The sequence below is a fragment of the Macaca nemestrina genome, chromosome 17 (assembly GCF_043159975.1).
Source record: "Macaca nemestrina isolate mMacNem1 chromosome 17, mMacNem.hap1, whole genome shotgun sequence".
Classification (NCBI taxonomy): Eukaryota; Metazoa; Chordata; class Mammalia; order Primates; family Cercopithecidae; genus Macaca; species Macaca nemestrina.
Window position 1 is genome coordinate 86419974 of NC_092141.1, and position 17017 is coordinate 86436990.

General features: G+C 54.9%; 1 protein-coding gene across 6 annotated transcripts in view; it reads left to right on the plus strand.

Annotated features, from left to right (window-relative positions):
- SEPTIN9 (septin 9) overlaps window positions 1–17017 on the plus strand; it is a 215495-nt gene that overhangs the window by 123214 nt on the left and 75264 nt on the right. Inside the window, exon 1 of one of the 6 annotated variants that reach the window (XM_071083645.1) lies at window positions 12423–12439. The exons of the other annotated variants lie outside the window; for them this stretch is intronic. The gene's annotated coding sequence lies outside the window, so the exon portion shown is untranslated. Of the gene's footprint in view, window positions 1–12422; window positions 12440–17017 lie in introns of those variants that run through there. 6 annotated transcript variants of the gene reach the window in all.

Below are 17017 nucleotides of genomic sequence, written 5' to 3' on the forward strand. Positions count from 1 at the left end.
CTGCCTTCTTGGGATACTCACTGGGGGCAAGAGGGAGGCCAGGCCCGGTGCCCAGCTCAGTTCTGGGCATGTTCCGGCTCTGCCCCATGAGCCAACTGGTTCTGAACCATCACTTCACCCCTCCCAGCCTCAATTTCTTGATTTGTCAAAGAGGCATCTGCAGAGGTGGCTGGGGGCTGAGCGCTCATGTATCCACCCACCCCAAGAACCAAGAAGGGAGTCCACGGTGGTGCTGGGGCCACTGTGACCATGGGTGTAAAATTGGGGCGGGGTAGACATGGCAGCATGTCTCAGTAGTTTTCCTGCGACCCAGAGGGTCTGGAAATCTTTGTCGTGTGGGTGGAGCGTTGAGGGAGCTGGGAGTCAGGCCCCCGAAGCCGATGATGGTGGGCGTGGCTCTTCGCATACTTGGTCCGCACCAGGCCCTGTGTTCCTGGGACAGAACAGGGAGCAATCTCAGCTCAGACAGCAGGGCTGCCAGTACAGCATTGAGTATAGGGTTAATCAAAGCCCAGGGCTCCCTGGAACCACCCAACGCAGAGCATTGAAGAGGTGGCTTTGGGGAAAGTGGGGTCAGAGCTGAGCCTGAGTCGGGGGTGGGGAGGGTGGGCATCAGCCTGCAAGGGAGGAACACCTACTAGGCCCCAGAAGTTCCTGGTGGGGATCAGGGACTGTGAAGTTGGAGAGAGCGTGACTGCCGTGATTTAGGGAGGAAGGGCCCCATAGACAGCCCGGCTCCTGGCCCCATGTTTACAGGACACCCCACATAGGCTCTGAGCCTGTCCCTGGACGGTGGACTCCCTGAGGCAGGGTCTGCAGGTTCGTCCAGTACCAGGTGTGAGGCAGGGGACCTTGGTAAGCGTCGAGGGACTCACTGGTGTCTGATGAAGCAGTGAGTTTGGATCGTGTCATGCCTGGGGTCCTGAGCCTGCAGGATTTTTCTGTGTGGGGCTGTGTGCTTCTGCTTCTGGAGGGGCGAAAGCCGGGTGTCCAGAAGGCACCGATGTTCCTGCCGGGCTGCCTTACTCAGAAGGTCCCGCTGCTCCCACCTCCTCCCATTTTCCTGAGCTGCTTCCACAGGGCACCCAGGTCCCCTTTTACTTTGGGATTGGGTCTCTTTCTCTTTCCCCTTCTAAGAACAAGGACCGTCCTTCTCCGAGCCTCTCAGACCTAGGTCTAGAGCAGGAAGTCCGCCATGTGCTGGGGGAACAGGAGGATCAATGGAGGAGGAGCGGCCAGGCCAGGTGTGTCTCCTTCATGGTGGGATGGGGTGGGCCCAGAGAACAGAGCCTGGCTGCAGGGCCCAGGAAGACAACCCTTCCCCTGGTGGCCTGCTCAGCTGCCTGCCAAGTACCCTGCAGTGGTGAGAGGAAAGGAGGGCTGGTCTGGGAATGCAGCGGGTGCCGAGCAGCTGTGGAATACCTTAAATAGAGCGGGCGGCTGCGGGGAAGGGTGGGGCCAGGAGGCAGGCACTGGGGGTGGTGTCTCCACTCCGTCCCCTGCAGTTCTGTGGCCCTGACCACTCAGCCTGGCCCCAGGATGGAGCCCCAGCCCCCAGACACATGGCAGTGGGTGAGGCCTCCTCTCAGCACTTGTCCCAGGAAGCCAGAGCAGCTGCCAGAAGAGAGAGGAGCTGTGTCTGCACCCGCAGCCTCCCAGGCCTGGGACAGCTGCTGGGATTGAGGGTCTGCACAATGGCGAGCCTGTCCGGAGGGGCGCGCCCCGGCCAGACAGCCATGCTCTGTGCGGTGTGGACAGAGGGCACATTCAACCCTGCAGGAGTGCACTCAGACTCCCTGCCCGGGGCCCCGAAGTGTGGGCAGCCCCTAACCAGACCCTGGATTCCAGCAGACAGCCTGGGAGGATGCCGTGTGGTCCACCCTGACACACTGTGTCACCTGGGACCTCATGTCTGAGAGCTGCCGGGAGGCGCTTCCTCAGTTGGACTCCACTTCCTCTCTGGGGTTTTCTGTGGGTGCGATAAGTGACTGTCTCTCCTGCAGTCCAAGGGGGCTCCTGGGGGCTGGGCTGTAACTGACAGGCTAGGGTAGCCCATGGCCAGGCCTGAGCTTCCTTCCCGTTCTCTCCAAACACTGAGCCCAGGAAGGGGTTAAAGTGGAGATACTCTGAGGCATGGAGCTCCCCCAACCCTGTCCCCCCATCCCACTACTGGGTGTCCTCTGTGGAGCCCCGGGACTCTTAAGGAACCCAGAGTGGAGATTCCTGGTCTCATCCAGTGCAGGTGAGGGGGAAAGTGATTTGTCCACAGTCACGGGTCAAGCTCGATTCCGCTCCACCGCCCCAGTCTGAAACCTGGAACTGGAAATGGCCCTGGAGATCACTGATTCCATCTCCCGCCTTCCAAAATGGCCCGCAGGGGTGACGATGTAGATGCCTGTAATGCCTTGCCCACTTGTGTGTGGGGAAAAGGCAGAGGAGCACCGGCTCTGCGCTCACACTGCCTGGGCTGCCGCCCCTGCCCTGCCTAGGGGCTTTCCTCTCTGGTCCACAGTGTGGAAGTGGATACAATTCTTCCTGTGCAGCGTGGTGAGAGTGAACAGTGATAATTCGCAAGCAGGGCTGGAGCGCCTGGGGGATTGTGTTAAACAAGCATATAAACAAAAGCCGAACCCAACCCTGATTTAATCAGCAGGCAGGCCTTGTCTGAAGCCCCCGGGCAGCATCTCATACCATCCCTAGATTTCAGGCCGGTGGCGTCGCCCCGTGTCTCTCCCGCCCGCCCACAAGCTGGTGTTTAGAAGCCCTGCTCTGTGTTCTGGCTCCCATTCTCCCTGTGACCTTTCCCTTTCTTCATCCTAAAAAGCAATGCACGACCGGGCGTGGGGACAGGCGCCTGTAGTCCCAGCTGCTTGGGAGGGAGGCTGAGGCAGGAGAATCGCTTAAACCCAGGAGGTGGAGGTTTCAGTGAGCCGAGATTGTGCTAGTGCAGTCCAGCCTGGGTGACGGAACAAGACTCCATCTGGGAAAAAAAAAAAAAAAAAAACCACAAAAAACAATGCCCAGTCATTCTTAGATAAAAAATGAAGATCACATGAAATTTCGAAAGGAAGTTTTTCTCTCCCATTCCCCAACTCTTTCCCAAGGGGTGGCCATGTTGACAGCTGGGTGTGGCATTCTTCTAAATTTTATTTGTGCAGAGTCATTCAGGGCTTGTGTAAAAAAAGTCAATGTGTAAATTTAGATTTTTCAAGAACACAAAGGAAATCAGACTTCTGCAACCAGCTTTTATTTTTTTCCATTTGACAACACTGTTGCCACTTGTAGATGTAGCATGTTACTTTTTTTTTGGTGACCGGACCGTTGACCAGGCTGGAGTGCAGTGGTGCCGTATGGGCTCCCTGGGCTCAATGTAACCTCTGCCTTCCGGTTTTAAGCAATTCTCCTGCCTCAGCCTCCCAAGTAGCTGGAATTACAGGTGCCCACCACCCTGCCTGGCTAATTTTTGTATTTTTAGTAGAAACGGGGTTTCACCATGTTGGCCAGGCTGGTCTTGAACTCCTGACCTCGAGATCTGCCTGCCTTGGCCTCCCAAAGTAGCACGTTCCTTTTCATGCTTGTATCATCAGATGTCCCATGGCGCTGCCAGGCTTGTCCAGCTTCCTACTGTGATTGAGAGGCTGCAAAAGATGTTCTCACACTTGTACATGTGCACACATGACTAGGATGAGCCCTTAAGAGTGAATTTCTGTGTCAAGGATGTGTGCATTTAAGTTTTGATATGCCGGGCACAGTGGCTCACGCTTGTAATCCCAGCACTTTGGGAGGCCTAGATGGGCTGATCACCTGAGGTCAGGAGTTCAACACCAGCCTGGCCAACATGGTGAAACCCCATCTCTACTAAAAATACAAAAATTAGCTAGGCATGGTGACTTGTGCCTGTAATCTCAGCTACTCAGGAGGCTAAGGCAGGAGATTTACTTGAATCCAAGAGGTGGAGGTTGCAGTGAGCCAAGATTGCGCCATTGCACTCCAGCCTGGCTGACACAGCAAGACTCCGTATCAAAAAAAAAAAAAAATCAATCCTTGTTCCTGAATTGGCCTCTAAAGTGGTTACTAGAATTTTTAGGACCCCTCCCCTCGCCGGCCTGCTCAACTGTCTGCTGGGCCCTGTGCAGGGATGGTCCAGCAGGGAGGTCCTATGCCCCTCACCCCTGGCTGAGGGCCAGACGCTTTCCAATTGGTGTTTTATTTTGTGCATCTCGGTCAAGCGAGAGGGATTATCTCTTCGTATGTTACAGACCAGGGTCCTGTGTTCTCTTTTCATTTGGATGGTTCATCCTTTCCTTGTTGAAATGTTTTAAAAAGAGTTCTTTGTAAGCCAGGCGTGGTGGCTCACACCTGTAATCCCAGCACTTTGGGAGGCTGAAGTGGGTGGATCGCTTGAGCTTAGGAGTTCGAGACCAGCCTGGGTAACATGGCAAAATCGCATCTCTGCAAAAATTAGCTGGGTGAGGTGGTGCTCCTGTAGTCCCAGCTACTTGGGAGGCTGTTGTGGGAGGATCATTTGAGTCTGGGAGTTTGAGGCTGCTGGGAGCTGTGATCGTACCACTGCATTTCAGCCTGGGTGAGAGTGAGATCCTGTCTTAAAAAAAAAAAAAAAAGTTATTTGTACATCTTTATCACAGCAGGTATGAGTGTCTTGTCCCCAGCTGCCTACTTTTGATTTTATTTCTGTGATGTTCTTCCACACAGAACATTTTAATCCTGTAATCCTGATGTTGTCAAGTCTCTGCTTTCCCTTTTAGCTTTTGGAATTCATGTCCTGTTTAGAGGTCTCCTGCATTCTGAAATTATAGGAAAGAATTTCACCCACGTTTTCTTCTAGTACTTCTGTGGTTTCATTTTTACATGTTGGAATCATGAATCCATTGGAATGTATTTTGGTTTCAGCAGCGAGGTAGGGGTAGATGGTATTGCCTGGATACACAGCAGCGAGCTTGGTCTGGAGCGGGTGGGGCGTGTGTGTGTGTGTGTATGTGTGTATGTGTGTATGTGTGTGTGTGTGTGTGTGTGTGTGCTATTTTTATCAGTTTTGGTGTCTGTATTGTGCTGGCTTAGCAAAAACAATTTGGATGCATTTCTTTTCCCCTCTGTGTTCTGGAACATTTTAAGCAGCAACATAATAATCTCTTTGTTAAAACTTTTCAAGAATTCACTAGTGAAACCATCTGGGCCTGATACTTTTGGGGGAGTCTATCACTTTAAAAATTTAAATTTTTTCCATGGGTCTTTCAGTTTTGGAGTTTTTCTTCTTAAAATTCATTATTTTTTTCCTAGAAAAGCGTCTTTTAGCTTGTTTAAAATCCCTCGGCTTTTTCCGTGGGGGTTACTTTAGCTCACTTAGTGAGGACAGCGTGCAGCGGGGTGATTGACATGATTGGTCAGCAGAGCACGATCGATCGGTCTGTGTGCAAACATCACTGGCTGTGGCTGGCGTCCTGGGATGCTCCATGTTGAGGCACATGTGTGCAGTGCAGGGTGATGTGTATTCTGAGAGGGGATAAAGCCACAGGACCCCTGCACCCTTAAGAGAGAGCCCCCCTCCCCATGGCTGCAGTCTTGAGTAAGTAGTGACAGGGGACTGGGTCTGGGGGTGGCTCAGTGGTTCCAGCAGGCCAAGGGCTTCAGGAATTATGAGAGGTTTGGAGCTGCCCAGAGAGTGGCTTTCAAAATCAGTCTGGACTGCAGCCTCCAGAAAGACATGCGCTTGACACCACGACCCAGGACACACCTATATGGGGTGGGGGTGGGAGGTGGAGGTATATAAATGAAACCAAATTTCCATCATGGAATTCTTACCTTTACCATGCCTGCGCTACACTTCGGTATTTTCTTTTTTTTTTTTTTTTTTTTCTCTCTCTCTATTTTTTTGTTTGTTTGTTTGTTTTGGAGAGAGGGAAGGCTTTTTTCATTTTTTTTTAAACAGCTTTATTGAGATTCAAGTAAGCTACTATACAATCCACCCATTTAAGAAAGTGCATAATTCCATGGTTTTCAGTCTATTCGGAGAGTAGTGCAACCATCATCACCACAACCAATTTTAGAAAATTGAAAATTTGAGAAATTTAGAAAATTTTTTTCTTAAGAAGAAACTGCGTAGCCTTTAGCTATCAATCCTGCCCTCCTCCTCCATATCTCCTTTCTATCTGTGTGGATTCCAGACTTTTCTTTTCTTTTTTTTTTCTTTCTTTCTTTTTTTTTTTCTTTTTTTTTTTTTTTTAGGTAGGGTCTGATTCTGTCACTCAGGCTGGAGTGAATGGCTCAGTCTCTGCTCACTGCAACCTCCGCCTCCCTGGCTCAAGCCATCTTGCCACCACAGCCACCCAAGTAGCTGAGACTACAGGCCTGTGCCACCATGCCTGGCTAATTTTTGTATTTTTTTGTAGAGATGAGGTTTCACCATGTTGCCCAGGCTGCTCTTGAACTCCTGGGCTCAAGTGATCCTCCTGTCTTGGCCTTTCGAAGTTCTGGAATTACAGGCGTGAGCTACTGCGCCTGGCCAATTCTAGACATTTCTTGTACAGAGAATTGCACGTTTGACCTTTGTGTCTGGCTTCTCCACTTGGTGTCACGTTTCCAAGATCCCTCCACATTGTAGCAGGTGGAATATTGAGTAATATTCCGCCGTGGAATGGACTGTTCCACTGTGGACAGACACGTTGCCTTCATCAGCTGAGGGACATTGGGATGTTGTCACCGTTGGCCTTCCGTGAGTGTGTTCTTTTCAAATGAAAAAAAAAAAAAACTCTGGTCACCACCTACTAGATAGTTTTCTTGGCCCACAGGGTGGGACAAGCCGGCCTGGGTGAGGGCAGGGAGGTGGCCAGGTGGAGGCAGCTGGAGTGGCCCTGGGTTGCTTCTGGGCGCAGCAGGCAGAGGTGCAGAGGCAGAGCCTGAGCATGTTCCGTGGGCAGATCTCCATCCTGGGAATGTTTGTTTATTCAAGAAGTCTTGGCCAGGCGTGGTGCCTCACACCTGGAATCCCAGCATTGTGCGAGGTCAAGGCAGGCAGATCACCTGAGGTCAGGAGTTCGAGACCAGCCTGGCCAACATGGCAAAACCCCGTCTCTACTAAAAATACAAAAATTAGCTGGTCGTGGTGGCGTGCACCTGTAGTCCCAGCTACTTGGGAGGCTGAGGCAGGAGAATCTGCTTGATTCCAGGAGGCAGAGCTTGAACCTAGGAGGTGGAGGTTGCAATGAGCCAAAATTGCACCACTGCACTCCAGCCTGGGTGACAGAGTGAGACTACGACTCAAAAAAAAAAAAAAAAAAAAAAAAATCTCCAATGCTGCCCTGTGCCCGGCACTGAGGCGGGGGAGTGCAGCACTGGTATGTGCTTCCAGCCCACCGGGCTCCTGTCTGGAGCTGACGTGCGACCAAGGCACATGAGGGAAGCACGGTGAGGTGGACGGTGCGCAGGCATAAGGAGCAAAATAAGGCAGACGCGGTGGCTCAGTGGCTCCTGGTAGCTGCGAGGAGCGTCGGCAGGACAGACCCAGGAGGGCGCTTAGAGAGCAGGGCTGACTGGGGCAAGGTGTGTCAGGCACTTGTCAGGAGCACAATGTAAGGGGACAGGAAAGAGCTCAGGAATCAACACAGATAGTATTTAATGCAGTGTTTTTAAATATTGAAATGATGCAAAGTAACCTCCATGGTGAACAAATGTTGGAATTTTAAATAAAGACAGGCCCAGCCCTGCACGTGCACAGCCATGTCAGAGTTTGTTCAGCGTGGAATTTGATTTGTTTAAAATGTTACTTTAAAATATTGTTTAATTCCTGGATTTTTTGGCACTGCCTTAACTTTTGCACCTGGACGAAGGCCTCATCCCAGCTGGAGAGGGTCAAGGGCTGGTGAATTTGGCTTTGGACCTGCAGAGCTCATGGTACCTGAGAGGTGGGGCCAGGAACAGGAAGGAGCTGGTGAGAACAACACCTGGATGGGGCCAGATCAGAGCAGCACTGTGGCCCTTTCCAACCCATGGTTTTGCTGCTGGATGCTTGGCAAATCGGTGCTGAGTCCCCGGCCCTCTGAATGGAGTGTGATGAGTGACAGGGCTGGGGAGCTCTCGGGCCCCTCCCTGAAGCGGCAGTGAAGCCAGGGATGTGCTGACAGCAGGCAGGGAGAGGGGCGTCTGGGTCTGTGCCTGGAGCCAGCTGCCCCACGGAGGAACTGGGTGAGGATGCGGTGGGAGGAAGACCTTCCCAGTCCTGCATCCTCCGAAGCATAACTGAGTGCTTGTGTGGCTTGGGGGTCACTCTGGTCCGAGGACGGTCTTGCTCTGCTTAGCCAGGCTTTGAAGAGCCACTGGGATACGGACAGCAGCCCTGCTGGGTGGCAGGTTGTCCACTCTTGCCTGCTTCACACTGGAACTGGATGCAGAGCACCTGGATAGCCAGTCCCAGAGTGTCTCTGACACTCCCAGTCACCTCATCCCTTAGACCAGGATAAGATGGGGGACCCCAACCTGAGCCTCACATGGGCTCCATTCCATGTGCTCCCATAAGCCACTGGGCCCACCTCCTGGCTGCAGGGCTGCCTGGCCATTTGGTGTCTTGGTTTCCTTGTCGGTGCAGTGCAAATAATAGTCCTAGCCTTCTCGAGGAGTTACAAGATGCTTTTCATGTGAAAAGCTGGGATTTGGTACCAAACTACCTGGATTTGAATTTTGGCCCTACCCTTCCTAACCTGTGGCTTTGGGCCAGTCTCACTTCCCTGTGCCTCAGTTTCCCCATTTATGGAGCCATCTCATTGAGTTGTTGGGAGGATGAACATAAGGAAGTGTACTGATGTGCCCAGAGCATTGTGATTTTACTTATTATTACCAAACCAGGCACACAGTAAGTGCCTAATAGATGCTCAGTGTTGTTTCACGGACTTCTGTGTGCCTTGTGTGTCTCCAGCAGCCTAGCTCTCAAGGTGGGGAAGCTCTTGATGAGTTGCGGGGGTAATTAGAAAGAGGAGGCGGCAGGTGCGAGGGTTTGGGTGACACCTGTGGACAGAGAGAGGCCGATGGACCCTGGCAGGGGGGAGGGGGTCCTTGCACATAGAAAACATTTCCTGCATCCAAGATCCTTGTGACTCTGGAACAAAGGTGGCAGAGATCTGCAAATTCCAAATCATAAACCCAGAAAGCATAGAACATTCGTAGGGAGGACCAGAAGCATCATGTATCTTAGTGTGTATAGAATTTTCCACATAGCCAAACAAAAGCACGTTTCTAACTGAAGCTGTCGGAGAGTTCCTGAGCACTTTATACCAGACAAGGGCCGGTAAGTGGAAGTTCAATACGCAGGAGCCATTCCTTTTGTTCGCGAATGTTTGCTGTCTTTTCTGTCTTTATCCGCATTCAAGTGAGGGCACTCATAGGTCCACCGTCCAGCCTCATGCTTTGTTTGCTACTGAAAAATATCTTAAGAGCTCCACAGCTGCAAATCCTTCTGTCGGGGGTGGGGGTGTTCCAGGAACCCAGCCTTGCTTGGGGCTGAGGCCCCTCAGCACCTGCTGCACAGGCATTGGTCATTAAAACTAAAGTGGTCATGTGCTATATCCATGGGCCCTCAGGGTCTGGTGGCACCTGGTCACACAGTCCAGTGGCTGCCTCCCGCCTGCCGGACACCGGGAGTGGGGGCTCCTCATTCCTGTTCCCTGGCGGTGGGGGGAGTGACTCGAGCTCTCACACATCAGAACCCACCGATTCACACGCTGGGGCACCTTAGAGCCCCTTGACAGCCTCTCAGCCTGAGAGACCATCAAACTGAGCTCCTGGAGAGGGTGGCCCTTGAGACCTGGACACAGGTGTGGACAGGATAGCCCTGCCTCATCTTGGAGTACCGCTTGGGTTCAGCCTCTTGTGGGTCTGAAGCTCAGGCTGGGCCAGTTCCTGCCCCTCGGATGGCCGGAAAGGCAGCCCAGCCTCACAGCCTCCTTGTCAGGCTCTGAAAGCCACCCGGCCTCCGGCTCTGCTTTATTTTTTAAAGATGGAGTCTCACTCTGTTGCCCAGGCTGGAGTGCAGTGGTACCATCTCAGCTCACTGCAGTCTCCACCACCTGGGTTCAAGCAATTCTCCTGCCTCAGCCTTCCGAGTAGCTGGGACTACAGGCACGTGCCACCGTGGCCGGCTAGTTTTTGTACTTTTAGCAGGGATCAGTTTTCATCATGTTGGCCAGGCTGGTCTTGAACTCATGACCTCAAGTGATCCGCCCGCCTCGGCCTCCCAAAGTGCTGGGATTACAGGTGTGAGTCACTGTGCCCAGCCTCCAGCTCTGCTTTGATTTTCCCTCAAGGCTGTGAGGATGTCCACACCTCCTCCTGTCCTCATGGCCCATTGATGTCTCCAGATGGTCCGCAAAGCCACTTTCCCCTCGGGAGCTCCCCAGCTGGTGAGGGGGCCCTTTGGGGATCACTGTCCAGGCAGTCATGGAGGCCCGGGGGCCCTGCTTCCTGGCTGAACTGAGACCTGGTGCATGGGGTGCATCTGGTCTGAGCCGAGGCCCCTGGAAGCCACAGCCGGGAGGCAGTGAGGGACGGCTGTCATGTCCCCTCTCCTCTGTCTCCCAGGGTACCTGCGGGGGAGATTTCCCTACCTGAGCCTCCCAGTTGCCCATACCCTGGCCTCCCAAAGCCCAGCCCAAAGCCTTAGGCACCCTACAACCTGCTTCCTCTAGCCTGCCCTGTCTCTTCTCTGCTGACGTTCCTGAAACTTCCCTGCCTCTCCTTACCTCTTGGTAAGAGAGAGACTGGAGACCCCGTGGGAACCCCCGAGGGGAGGGAGAAGACTGCTGTTTTGAACGGAGGTGGTCTTTCCCTCTGTCCCTCCCCAGGCGGGTCACACTTGTACGCCCAGCCTCCTGCTGTGGCAGCGCTTGGGTGTTGGCTGCCTCCTGGGCAGGAGATGGGAGCTGAGGGAGGCGCTTTCAGGACCAGAGTGGGAACCCAGCCGGAGGAGGAGTAACAGGCCTGTGGTCAGCAGCAGCTGCTGCAGGGACCCCGGAGCTATACCTGTGCCCCAGCTGACCCCTCCCGCTTCCCTAGGGCGGGCTGGGGATGGTGGTCTGTTGCCCAGCCCAGGAGGAAGAGGGGCCATGGTCAGCAGCAGCCACCTTGAGGACCCCAGTGCTGTACCTGCGACCAGGCTGACCCCTCCCGCTTCCCCAGGGCTGGCTGGGGATGGTGATCTGTCGCCCAGCCCAGGAGGAAGAGGGGCTGTGGCTTCCACTCTAGAGGTCTTTCTCCTGGTCCCTCCCCCGGTGCTGGTCTAACTGCAGGCCTGCCTTAGGCCGTGGCTCCCTGCCGGCACCTGCTGACTAATGCTTAGCTGATGCTGATAGGAGAGGGCTGAGATGGGGAAGCAGCAGGTCCTGGTCACAGCGGGCTCGGGTTACACAGATGGTTGAGGCACCTCCCGGCCAGCCCCAGGAAGCAAGGCCTCACACAGCCTCCGGCTCGCCCACTGCCGGTGTGCATTTCTGGGGGCCCCATCCCCCAAGGCCCCCACCAGGTAACTTCATTGGGCTGGGTGTCACTGCAAAACCACCCATTGGGTAAGGTGGTTTTTTTGGTGGGGGGTATGGCTGGTGAGAATGCAGTGGAGGAGAAGCCAGCTCCGTGGTTGGGGGGAGTGTGGACCCCCTGTTTCCTGTCTGCCCCCTGAACTGGAGCTCATGGTCCCTCCCCCAGGCGCCTGGGCCATGGAGGAGGTCACAGCCCTGCCTTATTCCTGTGGCAGCCTAGGGGAGCCCTGGCCAGTCCTGTGTCTCCTGGGAGGGCGGCAGGCTGGTCAGGCTGCAGGGCAGGCCTGGAATGCAGACCCCCACTTGGCCATGCCGTTGCCTGGCCGCTCTGTCTGGGGACGTTCTGTTCAGGAAGAGAGAAGCGGACCAGACAACCCGGCTCAGCAATTGGAAGCTCAGCTCCCCATGTTCAGTCCAGCAGGAAGTTTGCCTCCTTGCAACACTGGCGTGCTTCTGCACGCGCCTTCTTGGCTGGTGGTTCTGCGAGGCCCCCACTGGGCTGCGTGATGTCCTCTGGCCACCCTGGCCTTGGTGCCTGGCCCCTATGAAACAGAGACACCTGGGCAGTCCCCACTTGTGCTTGCAAGCCTGTGGGACATGTGGCTTCAGTGATGGCTGATTCCGTTTCACTCAGAGGCCCTGGGAATCCTCAGCCCAACTGTCCAGAGGAGTCTGTCTCAGTGGGGAAGAGTCTGAGCTGTCCTCCTGGTAGACAGTCCTTTAGATCGCTGGGGTACTTCCCTGCCGGCCGTTCCTCCTGCTGTCCCTGCTCCTCTGTCCCCCAGCCGTCTCCCACCCTCTCCCCTGCAGCAGCCAGCTGGCACGGGGACCTCACCTTCCCTCTGGGATTGCGAATGAGACGACTTCCCTCGTCCTTCTGGGTCCAGATCTTTCCGGCAACAGTGAGTGAAACCCTTGTCTCAGGTGGGAGGAAAAGGCTCAGTGTCTGGTCACAATGACGGTCCTAACCACATCACTCTCAAACAAACGCTGGCTTTCACTTACCCCTTGCCCTGCCCAACAGTTACTTTCATTATCCCATTTTCCAGATTAGGAAATCAAGGCGCAGAGAGCTTCAGCCACTTGCCTGAGGCCCCACAGTTAAGTGTCTGGATTTGAACCCTGGGGCAGCCTGGCTGCTGAGCTGTCCTGGATATGGGGTACTGTGCAGTGGTGGGGTGGGGTGGAGCTCTACCGTCACTGACCCTCGGGCTACCTGGAGTGATGATAGCACAGCCCCTTGTCTGGGCCCCTGCCTGAGGCTTTGGCTGGATGCCGGGAGCCCGAGCCCTTCCAGCTCTTTCCTGTGTAAGGCGCCATGGGGTGAAATGAAAGAAAACCCCAGTTAGAAGGTGTCTCCCTCTTCCTTCAGTCCCTCAGCTGCCCTGGATTTTGAAATAAGACACCGCCCGTCTGTGGGGTGAGCAGGAACAGATTGGAACCTCATTTCTCTCCCGCTAGTCACAGCTGCCAGGAGCTCATCTTTCTCTGTCTTTCTCCTCCCCCTGCTGCCTCTCCCCACAAGACCTGGGCTGGATCCTGCTGGGAAAGCCAACAGGAAGTCTTGGCTGCGGTGGAGGTGGGGGTCTGTGCTTCCCTGGGGACTGAGATGAGGTTGGAAGTCTTTTGGCTGCAGTGGAGGTGGAGCCTGTGCTTCCCTGGGCATGGAGATGAAGTTGGAAGTCTTTTGGCTGCAGTGGAGGTGGGGGTCTGTGCTTCCCTGGGCACGAAGATGAGGTTGGAAGTCTTTTGGCTGCGGTGGAGGTGGGGGTCTGTGCTTCCCTGGGGACTGAGATGAGGGCTCTAGGCTGGCTCCAGCAAGAGCAGGGAGGCCCACATCTCTGCCTACTGGTTTTACTTCCTGTCCTGGGGGAAGGTATCCACATGTCCCAGAATGCGCCCTCTGTGTGTACAGGGATGGCTTTTGAGCGATTCACCTGAGGTTTAATGATCTTTCTCTTTGGAACTGGAGTGGCTTCTCCACGGTCGATCGGGCTGAGCTGCTGAGCTCGGTGCCTCAGCTGGCATCTTTCCCCAGGCGCTTCCTCTCACCGCACTGGGGTGCAGGTTGTTAGTGGATGGGTCTTCACCCTTGGGGACTGGCAGCTGCCAGCTTATTGCACAGTCATCCTGGCCGAAGGTTCCACTAAGCTCCTTGGAGTAGGGTTTTTTTTGAGACGGTCTCTCTCTGTCGCCCAGGCTGGAGTTCAGTGGCCCAATCTCCCACTCACTGTGATCTTGACCTCCTGGGCTCAGTGATCCTCCCACCTCAGCCTGCCAAGTGGCTGGGACTACAGGCGTGTGCCACCATGCCTGGCTAATTTTTTAATTTTAATTTTTTTTGTAGAAATGGGGTCTCACTATATTTCCCGGGCTGACCTCTAACTCCTGGGCTTAAATGATCCTCCTGCCTTGGCCTGCCAAAGTGCTAGGATTCCAGGCATGAGCCATTGTGCTCGTCTGGGGTTTTCCTTTAACCCTTCCTGGCCCTTCCCAGGTGCAGGAAGCGGGCCTCAGCCTTATGTGTTCTTGAACAGCTCTGGACTCTGTCCTGTGCCTCCTGGGTGCGTGGTCAGGCCTCACATCAGCAGGAACCTCAGGTGAAGAGGGAGGCAGAACGGAATGCTTGTCATCACCCAGCCTCGGGGCCAGGCGGGGCGGCCAGGACAGTAGCAGTGGCTGGCGTGGCTTCCTGGGAGGTCAGCCCATTGGTGTGGCTGGGGAATGGGGAAGGGAGCTTCTCCCCTTGTCTCCTCTTATTTCTGGTCTCTGGGCCTCCAGGGCCAGGTCTCCAGAGTTCTAGGTGGAGGATGGAAGTGGGGGAAGCTGGGGTGAGAGCGGGGTGGGGTGGGGGGTCTGGGGGATCCTGGAAAACCGTCCTCTGCAGGTCCTGCTTTTCCCAGGGAGTGCCCAGGGCTGGTCCCAGGGAGCTGGACTAATGGTCACCTCGGATGGTGCAGAGGCCCATCCCCAGGAAATGGGGCCCACAGAAGCTTTTGGTTCTGGTTCTGTTCTGCTTCCAAAGTAGGGCTCAGGATAGCGCTGAATTCCCTGCCGAAATGCAGCTTCCTGGGCCCTAACCCAGCCCTCCCGAACCAGAGGCTCTGGGGTGGGCCCTCTGCTTGTCTAGCAGCCTCCAGGGGACACTTCTGCCTGCCAGAGAAAGTCTAATAAGCACTGCTCTAAACCCCCTCATCCCCACAGCCTTCTGGCTCTTCTCCTTTTTCCTGCTAGGATCTGCATCAGGATTAAATGCCAATGTCAGGGGTAAGGTTAGACTTGTGAACCCTGAGACAATACCTGCATCTTTTTTTTTTGAGACCGTCTCGCTCTGTCATCCAGGCTGGAAGGCAGTGGTGCGGATCTCCGCTCATGGCAACCTCCACCTCCAGGGTTCAAGCAATTCTCCTGTCTCAGCCTCCCAAGTAGCTGGGACTACAGGCTCGCACCATCACACCTGGCTAATTTTTGTATTTTTAGTAGAGATGGGGTTTCACCATGTTGGCCAGGCTGGTCTCGAACTCCTGGCCTCAAGCAATCCCCTCACCTCAGCCTCCCAAAGTGCTGGGACTACAGGCGTGGGCCACCGCGCCCAGCCTGATACCTGTATCTTGACCAAGCTGTTGTGGAAACATTGAGTTCCCCTTGATAGTTCTGTCCACTGAGTGAATGTTTAGGAACCGGCCAGGAATCTCCCACCCCTACCCAGATCGCGGCCTGGAGGCAGCGTTTGTGACCCTGTGATGGGATTTGTCTCTCTTGCCCAAGAGACTTTGGAGATGTGGCCCCTAAATGCGGGGGCCCCTGTTGGGGTGGGAACGGGAGCTGGCCCTGGCCTTTGTCCAGTGACCCCGTCTCAGTGCCTCGATCCTAGCACCCTCAATCTCAGCGCCTCCCCTTCCCCGGCTCAGCGCAGAGATCACGTGGCTTACGCTGAGTAATCCTCCACCGCCCGCCTTGTGTTCCTGCTTCAGGGAAGCCTTTCCAGGGAGCCAGCTGACACATTTGGCCTCCATTATTTGTTTTTGAACAGGAATGAAAGGAGAGAGTGAGTAAGAAAGTGGCAGGAGGTGGGGGTTGCAGAGTAGGGAAAGGTCAGAGAAAGGGGAGGAAAGATCTGGAAAGTCCAGACATGTGCTCTGGAAGCAGGTGCCAGCTATGAGCTCATCTGGAGGGTGGCCACCCGCCCTGAGCCCTGCCTGGGGCCAGTAGGGAACGCTCTGCCAGGGCATGGTCACTGGGAGCTTGTCCTTGGCTGGCTTTCTGCTGCTTTGAGCGCTGAGCAGATTTGTTTCCATTTTAGGGACAACGCAGGGAGGCTGTCATTCCACCCCTTGCCTTATTAATATTTCATGAATCATAAGTGACCACTTACTGCATCCTGACATACTCCAGACGCTGGGCTCGAAGCTTTATGTGCTTCATGGGACGTATCCGCACCATTGCCGTAGAAAACGGTCCTGTTACTACCGTAGAGAAGAAGGCACCGAGGCACAGAGAGGTTGAAGAACCGGCCCCAGGCCACACAGCTAGAAGCAGCTGACCCTTGCTTTGACTCCAAAGCCTGAGCTGGTTTGCAGTTAAGCTCACAGTTTCTATGCCACTGTTTGAGCCTCTGGTCGAGCCCCTTGGCTCAGTGGGGGGGCCCATGACCCACCGGCTGTTCCATTATGTGTTGTGGACACCTCCACGGCCCACCTGGGTGGGAGGGAAGGGGCTTCAGGAGGTGGGAGGGGTGCAGGGAACAGAGTCCAGCCTGCTTGGGCCCAATACCTTGACCTTCAAGGTACCCTTTGAGGGTGGCATGAGGCTAAGCTCTCGTTCCCCTCCAGGACTCTGCTCCTGTGAGCGCCTCAGGGTCCCTGGCTTTTTTCTGGGGGCCTTGCTGGTCAGGATCACAGAGAAGCTCTTTGCTGTTGATCTTTCTGCCTCCGTATCTTTTGGCAAGCCATTTTATGACTCAGTTGCTTTGTCTGTAAAATGGGTTGAATAACATTGTCCTGCCTCCGAGGGTTTTTGGGAGGATCAAATGAGGCCTGTGGCACAGAAACCCTTTGTTAAGCCATGCCGACTAGCGGTTGGCGGACCCCCAAGTGAATGGGCATTTGGGTGCTGAGTGTGTGGACTCAGTATCAGGAGGAGGGGCTGGGGGATGCCTAGAACTCCTGGGAGGCTCGGACCCCTACTCTGCTCAGAATCTGAGCTGCTCCTTGGCCAGTTTAATTCCCGTCACTAGGGTGAGGGTAACCAGGACTTACGCATAGTTGGGCGAAGTTGAGTGACCACATGTGGAAGTCTAGCATCCCTCGTGCAAAGTGGGCAGGCGGCCAAAGTGAGCTCTGCACCAGTCCCCCCACCCCCGGGGCTGTTCCTGGCGCCCTGCCCTCCCCCAGAGCCCCACTGACCTGCACCACGTGACCTGGGCCTGGGAAGATGGGCCCAGCTGTGGGAGGTCGTGCGGGCTGGGGACTGAGAGTGCC